Genomic DNA, 13,413 nt, shown 5'->3' with positions numbered 1-13,413 from the left:
AATGGGGAGGAGATCTCTACTAAAGATCTCATCCCCATTCCTTATTGTTCTTGGCTTGTCTATCTTTACACGTGTGGAGACTGTAAGGCCTCCTATATTGGCAAAACCAAACGCCATTTAAAAGTTAGAGCCTATGAACATATGGGAATTTCCATTAAAACTTAGGTTTACGTCTAAGGCTAAAAGAGAAAATCGAAAGTAGCAGTAGTAGTACGTGATGTTTAAAAGCAGAAAACTAGAGGATTAAATGTAAGGACATACGTATGAAGGCCCAATGGCTTTTATGGCAACTAAATGTATTTCATTTCCAAATGTAAATATAAAAATAAATATTTACTTTGAAATATTAACATTTAAAAGTTTAAGTTTTTTTTAATAAAAAGGTAACATTTGGTTTTACGTAACCCCCACAAGTGTGTAATAACTGTGTGAAGGGAAATCGTTTGTGAAATGTGGTTTCCAGTTATCTCGCCAGTTGCATATTTAGTGTTTAATCATTTGTGATACTTTTCATAAACACAGTGAGTTATTTTACAAAACAAGTATCAGCAGTATCGCATAAGACAATAGTTCTTTTTAATTCTATGCATACGGGGTCAGTCAAAATTACAGATCTTGTAAGCATCATATAACCATGAAACGTAAAACATACTATAACTCTGAATGTTCTATGTGTATCTTCATGAAATTTAGCATTCTTGTAGCAAGCATTACAATTTTTTGTACACGAAAATATGTTTTTAGTTACGTTTTATTTATGGATTTATGGAGTAAATCTGATAAAACTCTTGACTAATCTGAATGTAAGATGATTTTCATGTTAAGATTAAAAATACTTTTTTCACCTTAAAGATTTCAAATTTCATTTGCACAACCTCTAGAACATCGTACGTAAATTTCATAAATGTTTTTCCATTAAAGCTGTATATTGTGTCTGATATTTCTCAATCACGGGGAGTACAACGATGTTCTTTCACTACATTTACTCCAAAACCAATTCTTGTGGTACAATTGTCGTCTATTCTTCCGTTACTGATTTAGCAATTTAAAGAAAAATGACACGCAATTCACGATTTGACAGAATGTGATTCAACAAGTGATTTATCAGGCATAAAAAAAAGCCTCACCACCATCTAGGCTCATCACAAAAACGTATGTCTTTTGCACACTTTAGGCAACAATACATCCAACATAAATTGTAATGTTCTACTTGCTGCAAGACTCTTCATGTGCAAGTCTTAAGACCATAATATTGAAATCCTGGACGATTTGCACCGCTTTTTATTCAAAAGGAAAGCTATTGACAGTACCAGATAGCAAGCTTTCAAAGTTTATATGGATCCATCCATTGCATCCCTTTCCTCATTTACCATCTTCTGTTACTAGAGGTTAGGAATATGATGATAATGGTTCTCTTGTACTATTAAGAGGTCTGTAATAGTCTGTACTAATCATGACAACTTCGTTTTCCTTGTACGTAAGACCTAGGATCCTAGTTACACTACACTAATGCTTACCTTGACATGACCATGGTATTATGATAAACAAACTGCATCGAGTATTCTACATGTTACGCTCATCTAATGTTCGTCTATTACTGACTGGTAATTCCTGTTTCACCCTGTACTTAAGCTTTTTAAAGTAACATCAGATTTTTGTAGAAAATAGCTAACTTCAAGAGGTAATGATAACATCGTTTACACTAGAATTATGATTTTTTGAAATTACTGCTAGTTATTACGACTAAGAGATGACATTGAGCACCTCCCAGAAACACATAAAGTGGACTTATGTTTAAACTGACCGTAATGATAAAGTAGTTTTAAAGTTATCTCGACTGAAACAAGAAGAATAAAAATGAACAATTTAGTGGGTTGGTCACTTTCTAGTTTGGTATCTTAGCGATGATTTGTTTTCTGGCTTGTTGAGTAGAGAAACAAATGAATGTTAGTGCCAATAATCTTTTAAAGTAAAACTCTCTGTGATTGTTGAGTTTTTAACATGCATATATTATGCCTGATGGGTAGCATGGCCATCTCTACATATAGAATAGTCTACCGACTCTATGATAATACAGGCCTCCAAATGTAAACTTCATAAAAGTTGTTTTGGTTTTAATACCGAATTTTCCGTAATTCAGCTACGCAGATTTCGAAATTAACATATTTTTTTTCTATCACCTGAGGATTTTTTACAAATCGGGAAGAAAAAATTCTTATATAAATCAAATTATTATGTCGTTTCAAAACATTCTTAATACTTCTATTATCAGCATCAAAATTATCATTGCCTAATAACAATCTTTTGGGTACATATAAGCCATCTTTATTTCTTTTAAGAATATTATTCGGAGATTTATCAACTATTTGGCTTTACTAAGCATTAGCGATGAATTAACGGCATCATTGTTATCAGTTGTATCTTTAATATTTTTTAATTGATTATCATCAACATCATAATTACCATCATCAGTTAATTTAAAACCGATTCCAAAAGAACCTATAGGATCCTGAGATGATTCCTTATATAGATTGTAATACAAAAACCAATAACTTATTTATTATTACCAAAGAGTTCTCATAGTTTCGAACAATTTATTATAAACATTCAGTATTCTTTTTTTCTTTTCAAGCAGTAAGAAATAAACTTTTTTCCGCTTCACTGGAATTTGTTCGAGTTACCAGAAGATCTCAATCTTCAATTAGACACACTATTATATAAGAAACGTGATTCGAAATGAAAAAACATATTGTTTGGTATATTCTTCCGTAATTGGTATAGTTTACTAAACTTACAGTTTCTGTATTGTTATTATTTAGCCCAGCTGCTATGAAATCTGAGTAATATCTAAAATAATACTATAAACAAAACACTATAATCTTCAGTAGAATATTTATCATTGTTAATTTTAATCTACCCTTTTAACATATCAAGATTATCATGTTGTCTTTGTTTTGATTATTTTCCTTATCTTGAACTTGGCGAACAACATAAATGTGTCTAATTTCATCGCGTGTAGTATTTACAATATACAACCACTTGATCCATTCGAAACATTACTTTTAATAACTCTTACACCACTCGAATTGATTTCAATATCACTTACAGGTTTTAGAGTAAAAACTATTATATTTAACTTCTTGACTGGGATAGAATTTAATATGAGGTAACCATAACAAAATATCGTTTATAAAAGATTTATAAGTTGCATTAGCTACATCTGTATAAATCATATCCTAACTTTTACTTCCTCTAAAAGTAAATTTCACATCAATATTTGAAATATTTTTTTCTAAAATCATTAAAGAGTCCAAAATAATGTATAATAAAAATCTATAATTTCATTTTATTACTGTTTTTGCTAGAACCCATGTTTTTGTAAAACCTCTATTACAAAAAGGATTATGTTTAAATGTTGACACCAATTTGTTAATATTAGCCTTGCCATCAACATTATCCAATGTTGTTGTTCCATCATCATCAGTTACTAAAATTTGTTTACTTGGAACTTCTGAAATATATATATAATAAACATATTACTTGCTTCACTAGTGCTATGATCATTCGCAAAATTTATTAATCCTTGTGCACGATGTGCTAGACATGTTAATTCAGTTTCTTCAATTATAGTATTACCAATATATAATTCAGCTCTTGAAAATATATTTCTAGTATTAACTAACGTTGCATTATCAGTACCAATTGTAGTTCCATCTTGCTTTGCAATTTTTAATTCTGGACAAATATTGCCACGGGAATATAATATATTATCTTTTATATCTTTAATGTTGAATATTTAATCATCATCCTCTTTTTCAACGATAACTATCTTATCTTCACGATTTATTCAAAACTTTTTATATTTTTTTGATAATAATGAAGTATACTTATTAGATTTCCAATTCTTTTAACAAATTTTAAATCCTGTTACATATTGAGATTTATGTAAAATTGATTTTATATTTAATGGCTTTTTATTAAATATATTTCTCAATCTACTTTCTATTCTAGTCTCCACTTTTTTAGCTAATGCTTCTAAATCTATGTCTAAAACTTTCTCTTTTATTATATTTAAAATAATGGTAAAAATACCTTTCCCATAATATTTTTCTACTTTTCAAAAATAATTGGTGCTTATTATAATTCATTTATTGTCACTTAAAAGTAGCCTATAAAGAACTTGCTATTCTGATGTATAATCTTCATCATTATTCTATAAATCAAAGTTGATCTCTTAACATCTGTAAATATTGGATTTGTTTCTTCAATTTTAATTAAACTTCCAGGAGTAAATGAATAAAGAATAATGAGTCTAGCAATATTTTATAAAACTCCATTGATAACATGTGAATGTCATCTATACTTGTAGAGATGTTAGCTATAAATTTTCCTCTCTGTTCTTGATCAGAATAAATTTTTGATTCAAATCATAAAAATATATACAACTTTTTCTTCAGATACGTCAATCTGATATTTTGAAGCTATTTAATTATAAACCTTGAAGTTGCAAATTGAATGCCATATTTTATAGGAGGAGGATCATTAAATAATTTAACTAAAAATCATTTATCTCGTGTAGATTATAATTACTATTTTTAATTGTTACTCTTTTTCAATTATTTCTATCGTAACATTTAAAAGTATTACTGTTAAATCTTTCATCAGTGTTGTTCCATGATATCCACATTGACAGAAATATTAATGCTAAAGAATAATTTCCATTACTTATATCGGTAGGGATTTTAAATTCTATTGTAAAGTCCTTTTCATTCATATAAAACATAATTCTCATTGAAATCACTCAGTGTCTGAGCAAATGCATATAACACTTCACAGGGACTATTACTGACATTTCTTTTTATATATATATATTTTATACAATGATAACCACATTTTACTGGTATAAGATTTCTATAAAGCAAGATATATAATATGATAAAATCTATTGCCTCTTCATTTGATATCTTAAATTCTTCTCACTTATATTTCTCTTCTTCAAATGATTCCTCTCTTCATTGATATCTATTTATTTTTTCTTTTAATTTTTAAATTTTCGGTATTTGTTTTAGTTTTTGCTACCCAAAGATTTATTTAGTCTTCCTGCTTTTCAATCATTTCTTCAGTTACATCTGGTTTATTAATTAACTCAGATAGTAATATAAGTTTTTGTTGCTGTAAGAATGAAACATCTAATCCTTCATTTAAATCAACCCTTTTTTGGTTCTTCGATAGCTAACTTAGGTTCTTCTTCTATAGCTCTTTTCGTTTCTTGAACTGTATATAGAGGAATAGCTTGAGATTCCTTTATTTTTTTACTTACTGGTTTATGAAACTCTGCCATTGATTCTTCGTATCTTACTTTATTAAAAGTTTCTGCTTCATTCTTTTTCTTCTTTCCTTGTTTTCTTTCGATAGTTGTTTTAATGTATTGATGCATTCTTTATCTTTTCACTAATCATTTATTTATAGTTAAATAATTTAGCCTATAGTTAAAAGTATCCAACTTATACTTCAGCCTATAGTTAAATAAATGATAAATATTAAATATTACAGAGAACCAGAAGAGTCTGAGTATCTTAATCAAAATTCTTTAGTACCTAAATATCCATTTAAATTTTTAATTCTTGGTCCATCTGGTTGTGAACAAATAAATCTATTGTTATACCTAATTTTTGATCCTTTCCACTATGGTAATCTATATTTATGTGCAAAAGACATAGGAGAACCTAAATATGTAAAATTACAAGATAATTTTACAGTGTTTGATGAAATAGATGAAGATGTCTTACAATCTATCAATATTTTACAATAAAAATGTTATAGAATTATATAAAAATTAAAGAAAGAAACATTATTCTCTAATATGTTAGAAAATATGATAGATCTTGATAGCTTAGATCCAGTGAAGAAACAAGATAAAATATTTGACGTGTTTATCAGAGAAAGAAAGAAGAATGCATCAATAATATATTTATCACTCACTTAATATTCAACTCCAATTGACATCAGAAGGAACTGTAATTATTTCATCTTTTCAAATTTCAGGATAGAGAAATAAAACAGATCATTAGATAAACTGATAGATCTAAGAGCATAAAGAATTTTAACAAATATATAAAATCTATTAAAGAAGAAAATGATTTTTATTATTAGATTGTAAAATGAGATTTCGTACAAACAAGCAAACTTAAATGGATATAAATGAGATTAGATGATTTGGCTGGCTCGATGAAAGATAAATTTAATTGCCCTGAAATTCATTTATCCAGATTCAAGTACTGTAAACCTTTTACTAAATTCAAAAACGTCTGGAGGTGATCCTAGCATTGAAAGAGCGGATAAAGCATGTAAGAAACATGATATTACTTTTAATATATCAAAAGTTATAGCTGATCAATAATTGATAAAAGATATGAATGATCCAACTTTACGTGAAAGAGTTGCTATTAAATCTAAGGAAGCATTCAGTCTTGATATTTAATCTGTTATGTACTGATTAAAGTGTAAAACAAAATTTGAAACAACCAATATTCAAAAATCTATTTCAAAGAATGGAAGACATATTGTTAAAGAAATGTGTAGAGTTTATGGTGAAAAAATTCTCAATTCTAATATATATATATATTATGATCCAAAAAGAAACAATATAATTTTTGCATCAGTCATATGAATGTACAAAACATAAACTAATAGATATAAATTTAAAAGAATACTTTTCTTAACTCATATTGACGATCAATGGCAAGCAGATTTTAAGTGATATGAGACAATTCAAATATTGCAATAATAACACAAATTATATTTTAACAGTTATAGATGTTTTCAGTAAATATGTTTGTGCTGTTCTAATCAAGATTAAAATGGGAGAAGAAATGACGAAAGGAAACCGAATATAATTCAAACTGACAAAGGAATATAATTTATTAATATTCAAACTCAGACATTGTTTAACAAACAAAATTTCACTGGTTTACAACTAAAAAAATGTTAAAACTCAGATTGTTGAAAGATTCAATAGAACTTTGAAAACTAAAATGTAGAAATATTTTATTGCTTATAATACAATGAAATGTATTAATGTTTTAGATAAGTTAGTAAAAGATTATAATAATTTATATCATAAATCTATTAAGATGACTACAATTGAAGGAACTAAAATATATAAAAATAAATGAAAGTAAAGTATATAATAATCTATATAATGCTAGATACATAGTTGGTGATAAAGCTAGAATCTCAAAATATATAGGAACATTAAAAAGGATAACTCCCGAACTTCACCAAGGAGATATTCATTATAACTTAAATTCCAAAACCAGATCCTATAATTTTAGAATAAAAACTTAAATGATAAAAAAATTGAAGGAAGTTTCTATGGACCAGAATTAGTTAAATGCAATAAGAAAGATGAAGTTTATGAGATTGAAAAAATAATTAGAAAAAAGGGTGATAAAGTATTTGTAAAATGATTAGGATATCCTGATTAATTTAATTATTGGTTTAATATTCCAAATATAACCTGAGAGGGTTTATTTTTGCTTCTAATATTTTCATTATTCATTTTTCTTCTTTAAATTAGATTTGAAATGGCTTCCTTGATATTTTATGGGTAGTGGTTCTTCTTTCATTCTGTTGTATAGATTGATGCTATTAGTTTCATAGAGAATTCTCAAAATGATTTCCATCATTGGATAATCTTCTAATAATTCCTTTGCTCTTAAAGTAATATCACATTTTTGAGTTTTGATAACATAATAAGGATATTCCCTTAAATGATTGTTTCTAATTAAAACAAACTGACGACGCTTGTTAGTCCTTGCTTCTACATGAAATTTCATTTCATCTATTTAAATTTTTGTTCATTTATAATTTCCCGTGCTGAATTAACTGCATTAAATATTATGCAATTATTGTCTCTCATACTTTTAATTGTAACATCTTTACTAATAAGTTGCTCATTTAAGTGTTCAATGCGATATTTATGTTTTTGTTTATATTCACCAGTTTTCTAACTGATGGTAACACTTCTGATGTTACCCCGTAAGTAAATACACCTTTAATTTAAATATTAATTTGTACAATCCACTCTTATTACTGAAGACAGTGTGAGGTTATATGTTAAAGGAATAAGTCTCTGTCTTAATCCTTATATTTTTTTAGCATTTGTATATTTTTACTGTCAACATTGTCCTAAATAGCTTGAGCAGGATTTTTACATTCTAATACCTCGGCTACATCCTTAGCTTTAAACCAAGGATTACTATTTTCATACAAAATGAAGCACACAAACTTATCATTAAACATTAAAGTATTGCTTTTGATATCTAAAACTCCTTACATTATTTAGAAACTATTTTATTAATAGAGATATAATTTTTTGTAAGATGAAAATATTAAGGGCAATGTATGGTATTTCCGATTAATGGATCCAAATAAAACCATCATGATATTCTATAAGTTTTAATTTCTCATAGTATTCAATAAACTTCTTATCTGATTTAATTTCTTTTATTTCACATTCAACTTGTAAATATTCGCAGTTCTGTTTAGCAAAAATAACTAATTTATATATTTACCTTTATAGAATATAACAAAATGACGAAACGTCTTTTATCGATGGTATCTTTATTCTCTCATTAAAGTAGTTTATTCTACATTTTAAGTTGGAACAAGGTTTTTTGTTTATGTTATAACATTATCGGCACATATTTACAAAAACTGCTCATTTTTGACAAATTCAACAGAGATCTGGTGTTATTTGATATTCTTTCATTTTAAACACCTCATCATTATTTTGAAATAATTCTTCAAACTTATTAAAAATATCCATTAATTTAATTTGAAACATATAAACAAACCAAAGATGGTCTTATGCTTTGGTGTGAAAATGTGTTAGTAATCATTAGCATCCACCTACAATTGAAATAGTAGAATATGAATATGGATCGAAAGTCGTTAAAACCTATTTGGAAAATATAAGGAATGTTCCATAAATAGAAAGAGATTAAATAAAATAAAAAATTCAGTACATGTAAGGACCAAAAAATCACTTGACGATTTCCATTTAAACAAACATAGAAGTGATAGTTATAATTTTGAATACGAAAAATGTGTCAGTGATTATTATAATAAAACTAAAAATAGAAGATATGAAAAAGTAGAGTGGGAATGTGGATTAAAAGTTGTTAAACAATATCTTAATAAAAAATTTTACTTTTATATATATGGAGCTAGCACTTTAATATAAAAATTTAACATGGTTGAAAGATTTTGCTAAAGAAAGGGATATGGGATATATTCTAAACTTGGAAAAAATATTATTTAATAAAGTTTCCTAGTGATAAGCTTCAAAGAGTAATATTTGCTAGGAAATATAAGTTTCATAAAGATTTAATCGCTAAACCGAATAAACTTAGGCAGAGGGAAATAAAATGGAAAATAAAAGAAACCATTTATAAAAATTAAATTATTCAAGAAATAGAAACAGCTTACAAAGGACGATTGAAAACTTATTTAATAAACAATGTTAATAATTATATTGATGTACAAGAATTTTAATTTAATATGGAAAATATTTTTCTTCCTAAAACTTATGAGATAAGACAAGAAAAGGATTTAAAAGTTAACGTTCAATTGTTTTGTGCTTATCAAAGGCAAGAAGCAGAAGAAGTAATTCCATTCAAAACTAACAGTGGTTCATCATGGGATGAATGTGAAAAATGACTGATATTTAGTTAGAATTATTGACTAAATATAATATGCTCTCAATGCTTGAAAAAGGTATTCGTGGAGGTATATCGCAGTGTTGTAATAGATATAGCAAGTCTAATAATAAAAATAAAGAAATATTATGATCGTAACAACGAAAGTATATATTTAGCTTATCTAGATGATAGTAACCTATACTGAGGGTAGTGAGTCATTATTTGCCTTATGGAGGATTTAAATGAAGTGATACAAATATTGATGTAATGGAAGTATACGATGATTTTAAAATAGGATATATTTTAGAAGTAGATTTAAAATATCCAAAAGAACTTCATGACTACGGATATACCAGAAAAACAACTTTACATGATAAGAGTAATTACGTGCTTCACAATAGAAATATGAAACAAAAAAAGACAACTTTACATGATAAGAATAATTACGTGCTTCACAATATAAATCTGAAACAAAAAAAGACAACTTTACATGATAAGAATAATTACGTGCTTCACAATAGAAATCTGAAACAATATTTGTCATTAGGAACGTAACTAAAAAAAATTCATTGAGCATTAGAGTTCAAGCAATCTGATTGGCTTAAAAAATGTATTCATCTAAGAAAACAAATGGAAAATAGAGCTACTCATAATTTTGAAAATGATTTTTATAAATTGTTAAAGAATTTTCCATTTGGAAAGACTGTGGAAAATATTAGAAAAAGAGTTGATATAAGAATGTGTTCTGATCCAAACAAAGTTAAAACATTAATAGCTAAACTAAACTTCAAGTATAGAACAATATTTACAGAAACGTTATCCACTATTCATATCAATAAAACAAAAATAAAATTCAATAAACCAATTTATGTTGGTAAGAGCATTCTAGATCTTTCGATGTGTGATTTCCACTATGAATTATTGAAACCAAAATATGGCGATGACTTAAAATTATCATACCAAGATACTGATTCTTATATTCATTAAATAAAAACAGATGACTTCTATAATGATATAAAATAAAATATTTATTGATTTGGTACTTCAGACTATCCAATAGACAATTCTTGTGGTATTCCTTTAGTAAATAAAAAATGTTTGGGTAAAATAAAACATGAGAATAATGGAAATATAATGCCTGAACTTACAGGACTTAGATCTAAATGTATGCTTTAAAAATGCAAGATGATAAAATCTGTAAGAAGATTAAAAGTGTAAGGAAATGTGTTGTTAAAAATAGAATTACATTTGAGGAATATAAAGATCGTTTATTTGATCAGATAGAAGTATAAAAAAACCATGAATCTAATAAGAAGTAAAAAAGCTTGAAATATATTCTATTTAAGTTAATAAGAAAGCTTTAAGCTCGAATGATGATAAAAGATATATATTAAAGAATGTATTAATACTTTAGCATTAGACCATTTTTTTCTCGAATATAAACGGAACCAGTAAATAAATTTAACATTATTGGTACACTTTAATATAATATTCAAACTTGTAAGCTGAGTGAGCTAGATGATGGTGCTAAATACTCATCTCTCAATCAAAAATAATTGAAACTCGGTTTGATAATATAATTGTAGCTGAGCTAATTGATGAAAACTGGGACGAATTCCAAATATTTTTTCTTGTCAAATTTAGTAAAAAAATAACCGAGGAAAATATTGAGGATATGAATAAACAGAAAGATCTAGCTTTTGTATACCAAGGAATGAAAGATCGCGGAAATAATAAAATAAGTCATGTCATTGAATTTAGGTCCTCAAAATAAACGAAAATTGTTTTTAAACTATTATAGTTCTGTAGGATCCTGTTTACCACATATATTCGATGTTATTATTATAATAGTGTATTGTTGTAGCATGGTTGTAGTATATATATATAGTTACCTGAAGGGAATTAAACCATTTTTCGCTTTCCGCGTTAGTGGAAAGGGAAAACCTGGATTGATGCTCTGTAAGTGGGGCAGAAACCCTATTCTTCTGATGAGGAGGCAAAATTAGATAGGGCAACGAAAACGATTTTTTAAAGATTGTTCAATGTTTTTGGTTATTTTTGATGATTTTTATGTTTTTTGTTGTTTTTTTTACCTCTAAGTGGGGCAAAAACCCCATGTTACATACTACTTTGACGTCAATGTGCACGAAACTTGGTATGCAATGCTCCGAGGCATCTAAGTGTGACGGTGATTGTAAAAATTCGTAAATAGAAGACGACGAAGTCAATTTTAATTCTGACTCTCAGTTTGACTAGATGATTTCGATAATAAAATAGGACGCGATTAGATTATCCCTAGAAACTATTATTATTGAGAAATTCTTATAGTTTATAGTCAATGTGCAACTTCAAGTTCAAGTTGTGTTCCTTTAGGGAGGCCTTCCACATAAACTTTCCTTATACCAGAGAGCCTAATTTCAGTTTGACAGTTATTCAATTAATGTTGTACATCTACTCAAATCAGCCAATCTTAAAGAATAACTCACACAATATACATAGAATATTCCTGTCGTTGTGTTGGCTAAGCTTGTTAGGTAGATGGGTGTAATCTAATTTAACAACGGCGTTCCGAAGATTAGCCCCCCTGAATTTCCCTGATCACCTACACAGGAGAAGTATGTACCAAATGTGACCCCCCTGAATTCCCCTGATCACCTACACAGGAGAAGCATACACCAAACGTGGCCCCCTGAATTTCCCTGATCATCTACACAGGAGAAGCATGTACCAAATGTGACCCCCCTGAATTCCCCTGATCACCTACACAGGAGAAGCATGTACCAAATGTGACCCCCTGGATTTCCCTGATCACCTACACAGGAGAAGCATGTACCAAACGTGACCCCCCTGAATTTCCCTGATCACCCCAATTTTAGTATTCCCACCCGTTTCGAGTTCAGTAATGATATGTCGACCAATATCTTTACCATTTTCCTTCTCAGCTCTTGCAGTAAAAGGAGCTAATTTCTAGAGCCATTGTTCATCATAGGTTCCCTAATATTAGCTTCAATACACATTTCTTAAGAGAGATAAGTGAGCGTGATCTCTAAAAAAAAAAAAGATAAATTTAAGATTCCCGTGTAACTAGAGAAAGAACAGTTTTGTAAATTTAGCAGCAAATTTGCCTATTATTCTCATTAACCTTTTGCATACTAGCTGTTGGAGTGGCATCTTACCCGGAGTGGGAAAGTTTGTAGTCATTTCTGTGATATGCAGTTATCAAACATCAACACTTTATGACGACACACACACAGTAAACATATTACATATCACACATCCAACATCCTTTGTACTAAGTGTCTATGATTGACTTCTTTCTGTCTAAAGAGCCAACTTCTGTTTATCAAACTATTTATTTATTTAAATTAAACTGATTACTTCAAATAATTAAATATTAATCAAATCGGGAGCCATAATGCATTCATTTATATGTATTTTGGTCATAACATATACAGATTAAATGTTTTATTTATGTAATGTCTTAACTTTATGTGCTGTTTAATTTATGGCAATTAGAAGCAAAGAGTATAAGGAAATATCACAGAAACTTTGAATATTTTTATATATTAATGAAGTTTCTTTGAACTAGATATGTTTTTTTATTTTGAGTATTATAAAATGGTGAAGTTAATTTTTAATAATTTTTATTTTTATGTTTATTTATTTGTTTTGAATTTCGCGCAAAGCTACACGAGGGCTATCTGCGCTC

General features: G+C 28.0%; 1 protein-coding gene across 1 annotated transcript in view; it reads right to left on the bottom strand.

Moving 5' to 3' along the window:
* Positions 1-13,413, bottom strand: part of LOC106475510 (zwei Ig domain protein zig-3-like) — a gene marked incomplete at its 3' end in the record, with an annotated part of 16,895 nt that overhangs the window by 1,004 nt on the left and 2,478 nt on the right. The gene's annotated exons all lie outside the window — the stretch shown is intronic.

This window comes from Limulus polyphemus, unplaced genomic scaffold, assembly GCF_000517525.1.
Source record: "Limulus polyphemus unplaced genomic scaffold, Limulus_polyphemus-2.1.2 Scaffold8689, whole genome shotgun sequence".
Classification (NCBI taxonomy): domain Eukaryota; kingdom Metazoa; phylum Arthropoda; class Merostomata; order Xiphosura; family Limulidae; genus Limulus; species Limulus polyphemus.
Note: the sequence above shows the minus strand (reverse complement) of the source record. Positions and strands in the feature narration are given on the sequence as shown.